The following is a 13,848-nucleotide window of genomic DNA, read 5'->3' as shown; positions in this document are numbered from 1 at the left end:
GCCTTGCTGTAGGGGCCCAGTACCTATCAAGGTACCGGTACTCTACATCGTCAAAACCTTCCCCGTTGACCACGGTGGATCGTTTGGTTTGGAGTCGTATGATTCAGAATCACAAGAGGTCTGATGTGACTCTGAATCTCACATAAATGAGAAAATTAAACGTCCGTTTCTCATTGCTCACTTTCTGACATTTGTTTGCTTGTGCAAATGGAATTCACTTTCTCATTTGTATGAGAATTTGAACGGTGCCAACTGTCTTAAAATGTTTTTTTTTATTCAAACTGATCTCTTCCAACCTACCATTACATGTATTAGAGATGCAAATGGATCAGATCCAGGATGGTCGTTTTGCAATTTTTGGCTGTTCACGTTACAATTCAGATCCAAATCTTTATGTGTTTAGCTGTTCCCGATCCGAACTGTTTGCATCCCTAGTCTTGCCATCAATGAGTAGGATTAGTGGTTATTCACACTCATATAGATTAATTGCGAAGCAGGTTATATGTTCCCCCTGGAACACGCAGGTGCGTGTTCTTGGGTCTGAATGAGCGCCACGTATGTAAAGCACGTGGGGCACATTTTCCCGTGTGTCAGCATCACTTAGCATAGAAGTTCAGTGCATTTGCAAAGACTTAAGTACCCTTTTCCGCCATTAGCGTCATGAAATGATGTTTCGAGTAAAGAACAAAAATGTCCTCCCCGCCAGAGTTTGCAAATACTTAAGTACCCTTTCCTGCCATTGGCGCCATAAAATGATGTTTCGAGTAAAGGACAAAAATATCCTCTTGCCAGAAAGGGTTAAAATCATCATCATTTTCGCCCTAAGGAGTAAACTCCTCTGCTTTAACATGAGCGCATCGTAATATGTCACCCTAAATGTTCTGGATCACCCTTTGACAACACACCATCTGCTCTAACAAGAGCTCCCTTTGCCATCGTCTATTGTCGCCGAAGCACCCTTTGCCATCGTCTGCTACCGCCTGAGCATAGTCGAAGCATCGTTGCCACCATCGGCTGCATCTACCTTCTAGGTGTTTCTCCTCCACTGTCAGATTAACAAAACTTGTGTCCTAGAAGGTGAGTTTTGTGTAGGTTTTTGTTATGTAAACAAATCAATTTGTAAATCCGAATGCTAAATCTTATAAGTGGTTGTACTATACATGCTAAATAACACATATTTTCATACTGAAACAAGAGTCGTGAAAGACAACGATATGTACTTATGAAGGCTAAATTTCTACAATGATTTGTAAGTTTGAAATTAACAAAGAGTTATACATTTAATATAATAGCGATTTGTTCGATGCAACAACGATTTATACGTTTGAAGCAGTAGCGATTTACGATTTATGATTCATGATTCATGATTTATACATTTAATGCAATAGCAATTTATGATTTACAACAATATGTACTTATGAAGGGTTCAATTTCTATAACGATTTGTACATTTGAAAGAGCGCTTTGTACGTTAAATGCAGCAATGATTTATACGTTTGAAGTAGTAGTCATGTGTATTTATGATTTATGAAATTACCATGATTTCTACTTAAGTTTGCTAAATCGTACTACGATGTTTACTTAGGAAGCCAAAACGTTACAATGATATGTACTTATGAAGGGTGTGATTTATACAATGATTTATATGTTTGATGCAGTAACGATGTATAATTATGAAGTTACCTCGATTTATACTTAATTTTGCTAAATCGTACTACGATGTTTATTTATGAAGCCAAATATTACGATGACTTGTAATGTTGGTGATTGTGTAACGAATGTGATAATCTGCTATAATATATACTTGGGAAAGCGGTTGTAACATACACTGATGGGTTAAATTTATGTGTTGAGCAAGTTAGCAATGACTACAACTCGTAAGACAAGAAAGCCTTCGCCGTTTGAGGGGATGACTCCTGGAGAAATCATCCATCAATTCGATATATATGAGGGTTATGTAAAGAACATTGAGAATGAAAAAGGCAGGAACAAATTGTTAGATATTTATTATGCACACTTATGAGGCAAAAATATTTCTTTCTACCGACCATGCAAAATTAAATCTAGATGCACATCATTCTTCATGTTATCTGTCATGATCGTCAGTTGCATCGTACTATACTATGCATCGAGTTTTTATTTATCGTGCCAATAAAGAAACGATTTATCCTATATGTGTGTGTTGACAATAGTGATTCAAGAGACAACGATTTAATGGCATCTACCACGCTGCAAAGCGATTTCAATTTTAATCGCTAAATGAATAACGCACATTGCCACCGCAATCGTGCAACAATGTAAATGTCGCACACACATGTTTCAATATCATAATACAAATATCATACAAATTGACACTAGCAAACACATAATATGTTACAAATCGATATACATATCTTATAATATATTACAAATCGATACAAAAATTTAGCATAATAGCTTACAAATCGATATTAACAAACAAAACAATATCTCGCAAATATATAATATGTTACTACAATCACGATTTGTGTTATTCTATTTCAATATTTTCTATACAAAGGCAAATCCTTATTGCTTACATAGACGTCATTGCTTAAATCACAAACATCACAACCAAAATCCAGGTCTCACAAGGCATCTCGATTTTTGACAATGAACAGGATGTGAAACGACATTTCTTTTACAAATAAATCACACATTTTTTTGCAAACCAATTCCAGTGCACCCTTTGTCCTCCTCCGACTGCGATGAGAGACAAGTTTCCTTTTGATACCCTTCGCTAGGTGAATATTTCCATCATAATCTACAAGGTTTACTCTTGACTTGTCGAAGATGATGTTGACGCTTCGACGTAACTTGTCATAAGAGTTAGGAGAAATGTGAATTTCACCTACACTATTCGATCCCGTTTTCTTAGATTGGTCTTCATGAGTTGCAACAGACTCATGGTGAATTAACTGCACTTTTTCAAGTAATTCTCTTGACACTTTTCTCATACATACACAGGCTTTTTCGTTTTTCGATGCCAAATCTGCAACATGCATAAGTGACCTACATAGTTGTTGGTAACATGAGACTATGTGACACTTATCATCAACACAAAATGGACTGCCATTATTTTTGTCCAGTAATTCAATCTTTGCTTGTCTTGTCCATCTTCGCATTATATATGACTCAGGTATTTCTTGTATCTTCTCTTGATCAAGTGCCTTTAATGCATGAGGACATAAAACACCTTTGAATTCAAACATTTTGCACATGCATTCAATTGTTCTATTGTCAACATTGTACGTAACATGTGCTTCTTTCCATTTTGTTGCTCTTTGCCCTCTCATACAATATGATAATTGTACATATTTTCATATTGCATATGTCCTTCTATGCTGCAATTCATGACCTGTATAACCTCCTTCTTAGTCCATTCAAATACAGTTAGTGCATACAGATTTGTAGATGGCGTCAATATTTTCATGCCTAAAGTTACAGGGCGGGTGTTGAAGCATTTCATATCTTATTCAAGCTCATTCTGTCTAAGACCATCTATAAATAATTCATACTATTTCATGAAGCAAAATATTGTTAAACATGAATACAAGGTTTTTTTCAGTGTGACATGCATAGATTAAGCTCTTTGTGTGCTTATCATACATGCACAAAAGTATTGTCTTCCATATGTCAATGCCCACTTCTCTTTGTCTGCATATAAATTTTGTAACCACACACAGTCTTCAAAGTTGTACATCTGAATTATTTGCTCTCAATCAGACATAAAAGTGACCTCGTCCATGCTCTCAAGTACACACTTTCTAAACAATTTATCAAACCCTATCTTCTGATTAAAAATGTGTCCTATATTCTTTGCTGCATTTTGAAAGATATGCCACAAACATAGGCGATGCTGTGCATTTGGCCATACATGAGACACTGCAACCGCAATTGCATGATCACCATATGTAAGTACAGCTCCAGGGTGCTTCTCATTCATTGCCTGTGTAAATACTCTAAACAACCACTGAAAGGTTTTCTTGGTCTGGTCATACAAAAAAACACCGCCTAATATGCAACTTCGTGAGTGATGGTTTACTTTGACAAACTGCGCAAATGACCACTATTTCGTATTAATCTTCACTATCGTATAAAAAACAAACACATCATTGAAGCATGCATAATCTACTCTTGACTTTGAATCTTTCCAAAACATATTCACAGCATACCCATCTTCATCCAGTTGCATTGCACTAAAAAAACAAGTCATTGCTTGAATTCTTCTGTAGGTAATCAACCAAAGAACATACTCTTCCATTCTTCATGTTGTCTCACCTCTTCCTTCTCAAATGGTTTCTTAGATCCATATGTGTGAATGATACATTCTCGCGACCACCATCTATGCGCACACATAAATTGTATGTCTTTCTTGGTGCAATGCCAGCGCTATCAGCTATTTCAGCAACTGCAGCATGCACTTCAGTTACTTTACCATGTGATCTTAACATAGGAGTCATAAATGAAGGGGCTAATTCATGGTTATGATCATTGATTAAAGTACAAACTATATATTTCTCATTCGGAAGTCTTCTTAACACTATTCTCGCTGGACAACCACATCTTGAATCTGACTTGCTCCTTGTTAGATTTCTACTTGACTTCTTCCAACATCGCTTAGAACAAACATATGCCTTTCTCACAACGACACCCTGTGCATTTTTTGCCCAATAATACCTTCTAACACTGAAGCCAAGTTTTAAGGCATAATCATTGTAAAATTTGTATGCAGCTTCCTCATTATTAAACTGCATTCCCTCTACAGGAACATAGTCAAGAGTAATATCATGTAGACTTGAGGTGCCTGCACCTTTGTCAAGTGCACTGGCATGATCATCTACCTCATTATCGAATTATATTTCGTCTGATAAAATATCATTATTGAATTGCATTTTGTTTGCTGGAATATTCAAGTCTAGAGTGAATCTAATGCCTGCACCCTTCTTATCATGTGCATCAATAGTGCACATATTTACTTCTTCAGGTGCATCGATAGTACAAATGTCTGTTTCTCCATGACTTTTCAGTGATTGAAACACATCATCTTCATTGCAACCAGTTGATATGCTCAACATTGTCATGAGCAAAATATCAATTTATGTTAGTCAGAGCATACGTCTACAACAATTCAACAAAATATATTATAAATCGATAATAACAATCAAAATAATATCTCACAAATCGACACTGGAAAACAAATATCATCTTATAAATCAATTTACAGAAATTTAACATAATATATTACAAATTGAGATTAACAAACAAAATAATATCTCACAAATCGACACTAGAAAATACATAATATCTTACAAATCAATATACGACAATTCAACATAATATATTAATAATCGATATTAACAAACAAAATAATATCTCACAAATCGACACTGGAAAACACATACATCTTTGAAATCAATATACAATCATTCAGCATAATATATTACAAATCAAAATTAACAAATAAGACAAATTCTCTCAAATCGACACTAGAAAACACATAATATCTTACAAATCGATATACGATAATTCAACATAATAGCTTACAAATCGATATTAACAAACAAAACAATATCTCACAAATCGACACTGGAAAATGTATAACATCTTACAAATCGATATACGACAATTCAGCATAATATATTACAAATCGATATTAACAAACAAAATAATATCTCATAAATCGACACTGGAAAACACATAACATCTTACAAATCAATATATAAAAATTCAACAAAATATATTACAAATTGAGGTTTTCAACCAAAACAATATCTCATAAATCGAATCTAGAAAATACATAATATCTTATAAATCAATATACAACAATTTAGCATAATATATTATAAATCGATATTTTCAAGCAAAACAATATCTTACAAATCGACACTAGAAAACACATAATATATTACAAATCGATATATGACAATTTAGCATAATATATTACAAATCAATATTAACAAACAAAACAATATCTCATAAATCGATATACATGTTACTACAACCGCGATTTGTGTTACATTGCATATACTAAGTGAATGGACAATACTGGATAGGGTAGAGGCCCTTGCTCGCATCTGTAACCAAGTATTCTTGTCAACAGGTCCTAGCGTCTTACAAATGTCTTCAAGTTTCCAACCGTTGAAACGATAAAATCTACCTGCAATAACAAAACAACGCCTTAATGACACTCACAGCGACATACATTCTTCAACAATAGCATGATGACATAGAAAGGTACTCACCACACTTTAATGGCACTTGTTGAAATGTTTGTGCGTTATTGTTTTTTTCCATACTGCCTAACGAATATGAAGAGGAAGAGAAGACTGTAAAAAGAGATGTCCGACAAATCCCCCTTTGACGCCCACCAATGATCAAACCAGTCGTTCAATTTATAGTTATCTACACAAGGTAGGAACGAACCAGGAAACGTTTTCTATCTAACACAAGGCAGGAACGAGAAGGTGGCCATGTGTTGTAGCACAAGCTAAAAACAAAGGCGAAACATGCAAATCTATATACAGGGAGCGGAAGGACATTTTCGTCCAACGCATATCTATCTTATGGGAGGGCATTTCCATCAAAAGCATATCTACCTTTTTTATATGTTATTTTATTATAAAGTCATCATGGGCAACATTGGCATATTAATTATCGTGGGTCCCAAGATATTCCTCCGTACACATCGGAACACGCGAATTTGTGTTCCGAGGAGAACACACAACACCCTCCCAATTAATTGTCATCCAGATGCATCGGTTGGATGGCTAGTATTAACATGGGATCCCATGACATCTAAGTCGTAGGATAGGATCCATTTTCAAACTATGAAAATTAGGTCCATTCCATATCACCTGCTCATGCAAGGCCATGAACATGGTACTGATGGGCATTAGGGTTTCTTGGAGTAGCTGACCAGCTTGTTGACGCGATTTGGACAATGGAGTGGCTCAAGAATACACAAGGTCAAGATTTGCTATCAATTTTCTAGGGTAGGATTAGACCTAGTTAAGGGTGTCTTGCCCCCCCCCCCCCCTTGTTAGTAGGTCCATGGGCCTAAATTGGGTGTGCTGCTCTGAGAGAGAGAGAGAGAGAGAGAGAGAGAGAGAGAGAGAGAGAGAGAGAGAGAGAGAGAGAGAGAGAGAGAGAGAGAGATTACCACAGTTTAGGAGAATACTATTTAAAAGTTACTCTTTACTCTCTCTCTCTCTCTCTCTATATATATATATATATATGATTTGCTACAACCATTTGTATGTACAAATGACTTAGCAAATGGGATGGAACCCCCTTGTTTGTGTTTTTTTCTCACATCTAACATCATAGATACGATATACAAGTTTGCATAGTGAGAACTGACTTTTGGATTGCCGGAATCCGACCTGTATATAGGTTTTTCTGATGATCTAAAAATCAATGGCTATGAAAGCATCATTTTTTCTTGACTCGTAAAACATGTTTCTTCATTGAAAAAAACATGATCCAAGAGTCGATTCTTAATAAATCGAGCATGTTGAACAAATTTATGAGGTTAGATTGTGTTAAAACAACTCACATCGTGAGATTCAAACTATTTTGTAGGTACAATCGATTGTACCAAATATAAATCACACACACACACACACACATATATATATATATATATATATATATATATATATATATATATATATATATATAGTGGTACAATACCATTATAGCTTATGGTGGTACACACTTGATTTACATAACTCAGCTTTAAAAGCAAAGTTTTAACATATGGATCATGTTTGGAATCATCTATTTTTTTTTCATGTGTTAAAGTTTACTCAAATGCTATGCTTTATGTCATTTTTAAACCACCCGTATGATATCGTTGTACAAAACCACTATATATAGAGAGAGTGTAATCTAATACACGTATATATTACAAGTATTTAGTATAAACCCATTCTTGTGTTGATGGACGGTATGAAACTTAAAGAAAGAATTATTTCGACTAATTCATCACAAGAAGTAAAAAAATAAATCGATACATGATAAATTTGGATGACATTTTCAAGTCCAATTGATTATGATAGAAATGTCCATTTATAATGATTTATGACCCAATATAATTACATTTTATTCGTTTGGAAATAGAAATTCATGATATATTATGGACATAAAATCAAGTGGAACTACATGTATTTCAAACTCTCTTATGGAATCTTTACCCGATCTTGAAATTTTATCTTTACAAGCAAACATGAGGCATTCTTAGTGCCATTTCAAGATACATAATTATGGTAATCCTGTTATTGTTTGGATTGGTAAAGTTGGAGCCTTTCAACTTGAACGTGAGTGCATCACATTACGGAGCATCCTCCACCATAGTCATCTATCCTGATAGATATGTGCTCACATGTTGCACAACATTGTGGGAGAATGCATGGCTTGGGTTTCTGTTCACCATCTTTCGGTTTTGCCTCTCCATCCTTTGTGGGCCCCACCGTCAAAATCTTCGCGGACTTCCCGATCTTTTTGACTTGGTTGATTATACACACCGGATCCACATCACCTGTCACAGTCACCCTGCCTTTCGCACCGTCGATCTCTATCTTGTCTATGCCTAACATCACCAGCATAACATGTAACATTAAGGAGGTTTCAAATACACTTGAAATTTTGTATAATTCAATAGCATCAATCAGAACTGTTTGCTGGAACAAGTTGATGTAAAATAAGACTTTTGGAGGTTTGAGATCCTGCACTTAGAGTCACTTTCATTAGTGGTACCTTTAGAACTTCAATCGCCCCACTTTGGTAATTCCAAAGATGTGAATTGAGCTCATGCCATTGAGCTAGTTCCCAGGATACAACTAGGCATGAGTCTCAAAAAATACATTTGCTTGACAGGAACAGAAGTGTTCTCCCACACAAGAACTCTTTTTTTTTCATATACTCAAGAAACCGTGTTTGGGATTGAAGACCTAGTCGCACTACCTACAGAAGTCATCCTAGAGGCATAAAACTCTGAGGCTAGGACCCTCACTTTCATGGCCTATGCTGGGCATCGACTCCCACATAGTAACTATAGATAGCCAAACATGATTATAAAAAGTCTTAAAAAGATAAGAATAGGATTGAAAAATCTCCTTTGCTAGGATGAAGAAAGATGATCCTGAACGTTCATCCAACTCTAATTGTGAATGTTGAGTCAAACAGTTGTATTGATAACTGGTCCATAAAATCTATCTAAGAGACATAACTGTCCAAACGCATGCGTTTAAGCCAGAAGTTAAATTTACTTGGTTGAGGGTCTACGGTCAAAGTCAGCAATGTCCATATATAGTGACAAACGTTTTTATCAGCAAAATCTCGTTTTTCAAAAACTCGTGAGAAATTGAAATTTTTTCATAAATCTTACATTTTTTTTCGGCAAAATCTCGGCAATAAATAAATAAATTTTATAAAAAAATTATTAATAAAAATTATTTAAAAATAACAATACATGGTTTTTTTCACGATAAATATCCATTTAAAACATAAATATCGCGGTTAAATCATGGTATTTATGTTTTTTTCATAAATCTCGCGAGAAATTACCGTTTTAAACTTTCAGGCAATTCGATAGATTTTCATAAATCTCGCGATATTTGTCACTATGGCAATGTCAATACTGGTTCGCTAGGTCAACTAAGTCAAATCATGAAAGCACCACGTTGTGGTTTGAGTGACCTTTGCGTGCATGTGCATGGATGGCACATCCATTTCCTGTGCTTTGCACAACAACTTTCACAAGGACCCCCTATACCCAGCCCTAAGAGGTTTGGCATTGTGGGAGGGGTTCTTGACTGCTGGGAGGGTGGTCAGGTTCTATTCTTACCGACGTCAGACTCTTGCATATAAGAATGGGGCCGCAAGGGTATTATGCCCCTTGCTCGTGCCGAAGCAAGGCGACTCCCCGGGGCAAGAGGTGCACCACGAGTTTTATCATTTTTATCATTTTGCTCCTATACCCAGACCTGATAAGAACTACATGAACCAAACCAGGGCCATACCTGGTAAAACCATATCTTTTATCATTTTTGCATTGAAAAATCGTAGATCTTAATCGGAACTCGGGTCGGGTCCGGGTCTAGTATAAAAATTCTCAAACTATACCTGGGTCCATGTATTAATCAGATATTAGGGTACGGACCCAGGTTTTAATATTTATCACCATACCCGGATCTTATAGGGTTTGGTTCGGGTCGAGTCCAGGTAAACCAGGCCCATGACACCCCTACCCACCAGTTACTATTCAATAGGTACCACTGGGTTTTGAACCTGCAACGTCCCACCACAAAGAGACGTGCACTGACAGCTCCTAGCTACCAGCCACGCGGAGCATTGTTGGTAGACCCGAGCAGATATCTCACAATGAAGTGAACCTAAATGACCAGCTGTTATACCTGAGCAGATTCAAATTTCAATGTGTAGGAAAATCTTGTAACTATATAGTGCATAGCCTTGCTAGGATGGGGTTCTCAAAAGAAAATAGAATTTGGAAGGTTAAGTCCCCAGAATGGTTTCCAAACCCCAATGATATGTAATCACTCGTAATGATGTAATCTGGTGGGGGTCTGCCTAACCCCAGCTTTCCAATAAAAGAAAAAGAAAAAAAAAGACTACATGCTCAAAACTATGTAAAATACATATTAATTTGAAACTTAAGCAACAATTTTTAGCTAAGATAATCTCCTTAATTTTCTGTTCAAGAAATCAAATCAACACGGTAAACCAACTTGGTTATTCACACTAGCATATTTAATTAAACTATGAAGAAAAGAGTCGGTCTTGTTGAGTGTTTCACTGGTTCCTCAGCTTGCCTATTAATTTAAGGAAAGTGTGTCACTAGTTACAATAGTGGCCTAACACTACAAGAAAATTGTTAATTAGCGACGGAAATTAGCGACGGATTTTTTCCGTCGCTAATTAGCGACAGATTAGCTAGAGATAGAATCTGTCGCTAATTCGCGACGGATTAGCGAAGAAACAAATTTTATCGCTAATCTGTCGCTACTTAGCGACGGATTAGCGACTAAATTTTTTGTCGCTACTTTTTATTACAAGAACACCATTTTAACGATGGATTTAGAGAGGGAACTCTGTCGTCGCTAATCCGTCGCTAATTAGCGACGGATTAGCGACAGTATATATTTCATCGCGGTTTTTGTATTTTGATTTAGCGACGGAATGTTTCCGTCGCTAAGCCGTCGCTAAATATCGCGTAAATCCCTAATCCCATCCCTCTTTCTCTTTTTCCTGTTTCGCTGTATTGCTCCCGCCCGCCGCCCTCTCCCTCCCGCCGCTCGTCGGCTCTCGCCACCGTCCGGCCGCCGCCGCCGCCGCCTCGCCGACGATCCTCGCTGCCGACCTCCCTGCTTGGCTAGCGGCTGCGCCAGGGACTCCGAGCACCGGCGACCCGCCGCCGACCTCTTCCTCCTCCCTGCTGTTCCTCTGTGGCTGCTGCCGGGAGGTGTTGTCTCCCCTTCGCCGGTGACTCGCAACCGGCGTCCTCAGCCGCCGACGACCGACGATCCTCCCTGCAGCCACCTCTTCGCCTCCGCTCTGAGTTCCGACGACCCAGTGGCCCCCGAGCTTCGCTCCAGGTCTCCCCCTCTCTGCTGTCGACTGCGCCGGCCACCGGCGACCTCGCCAGCCGCCGCTCCCCGTGCTTTCCGGCAAGGGGGTCGACCCCCTGCGTTTCCGGCAGGGGGTGTCGACCCCCTGCCGAAAAGGCATGGGGGGTCGACCCCCTGCGTTTCCGGCAGGGGTGGTCGACCCCCTGCCGGAAAGGCATGGGTGGTCGACCCCCTGCCGAAAACGCAGGGGGTCGACCCCCCCTGCCGTAAAGGCACGGCAGGGGGTCAACCCCCCATGCCGGAACTGCCTTTCCGGCAGGGGGTTTAACCCCCTTCCCTGCCGGAAAGGCAGGTGGTTTAACTGGCTAGGTTGAGATTTAAAATTCAAAAAAAAATTTAATTATAAAAAAAAAATTCAAATCGAAATCAACTGGCTAGGTTGAGATTTAATCAACTGTGGTTAGTTAGAGTATTTCATAAATTTTTATCAATTTGTTAGTTTGTTCTAGTTAGAGTAGTTCATAAATTTTTATCAATTTGTTAGTTTGTTAATGTCTACTGGTAGTTAGTTTTACTTCAATTTGTTTTCTTGAAATCTGGTTAGTTAGACTATTTCAATCTATTAGTCTTTTATAATTATATTTTTCTTAGATAGATTGGTATTTAATGTTCTAACAATCAGTTAGTTAGATTAGGGCTATTTGAATTCTTTATGATAGTGGTGGTTAAACGGAGTTCACATCTTTTCTAGTAAACTAATTGATTGATTTACTATTCCTTTGCTAAGTAGTTCAGATTAGAAATTGTCTATGACTTTATGTTAGTCGACTGGTTCAACATGTTATAGCTGGTTTGTTAAATTAGCATCTTCTAGTTAGATTTTGCTTAACATATATACTATTTTTCTTTTCTCTTCTTTCAATTAGTTAGAGTTGTTTTAATTTGTTTTAATTTGTTTTAATTTTTTTAGTTAGTGTTTCATCTTGTTTCATGATTAGTTAGTTTGTTACTTAATTTGTTTTGTTTTTGTGCAGATTTTTCAACGGAACCAACTCGTGCTCGGCCACCTGTGGTAAGTAAATGACAAAAACAATGCAAATCGGGTAAATACCCGTGGTGAGTAAGTGATGCAAACGTATCACATGTTATTTAATTTATTGAATGCAACACTTTATTGTTCACACACTCACTTAGTTGTTGATATCTAGGACTGCTTTGTTGGAGTTCGGAGATCATGCTGAGCATGATTTTAATGTAGAAATATGGAAGTGTTCTTATTTTTGGAGTACGGAGTCCATGCTAAGCATGGTAGTAGTTAGTGAGATATTGAAGTGTGTTTGCTGCAGGTACATGTTTGCCATTTATTTGATATGAATGATTATGATGTATTGCAATGTTTGATGTAATTGTATTCATGCTTGCATGTAGTTACTTTCAATTTGATTTTGACTTCCATGTGAAATTTTATAATAAAAGCATGCTTCAAAATTCATCAAAATTTTAAAATATTAAGTTATCAATGCATGCATAAAAATTCTTGTTATTGTTTGACATAGTATATTGCATGATAAATTTGATATTTTCTTCATCGTCGCATTCTGATTGTTTTTTTCTTAATTCGTTAGGATACTATTTGTAACATCATACGACAGAATGACTGCAAACCGTGAATGGAAGTACCGTAGGATAGTGGACAATGAGTTATCGCATGAATATATGGATGGTGTCGATAGTTTTATTGAATTTGCAACGGTGAGTGTCAGTACGGTAGATCCCACAGGTCGGATTAGGTGTCCCTGCAAGATTTGTAAGAATAATCGATTTGTAAAACCTCATGGCGTTAGACATCACCTATACAGGAAGGGTTTTGTGAGTGATTATCAGAACTGGGCGTTAGACAACAATGAAGAAGAAGAAGAAGAAGAAGAAGAAGAAGAAAGTCAAACTAGTGACGAGGAAGAATTCTCAAGCTAGTGAGCAAAATCTTATACTACAAACCTCTATTTAAATGCATTGTAATACTTGATGTGAGTTGTATTGCAATACTTGGTGTGAATGATTAAAAATTTTATTTCAATGTATTGTAATACTTGATACGAATGATTCGAATGCATTGTAATACTTGATGTGAATGATTTCAATTATCTGAATGTATTATAATTTATGCAATTAACGAATGATTTGAATTAGTGCAATACTTGATGTCAATGATTTGAATTATTTGAATGCATTGCAATGC

The sequence above is a fragment of the Nuphar pumila genome, chromosome 3 (assembly GCF_984573655.1).
Source record: "Nuphar pumila chromosome 3, dmNupPumi1.hap1.1, whole genome shotgun sequence".
Lineage (NCBI taxonomy): Eukaryota > Viridiplantae > Streptophyta > Magnoliopsida > Nymphaeales > Nymphaeaceae > Nuphar > Nuphar pumila.
The sequence above is the reverse complement of the archived record's forward strand: the minus strand, read 5'-3'. Positions refer to the sequence as shown.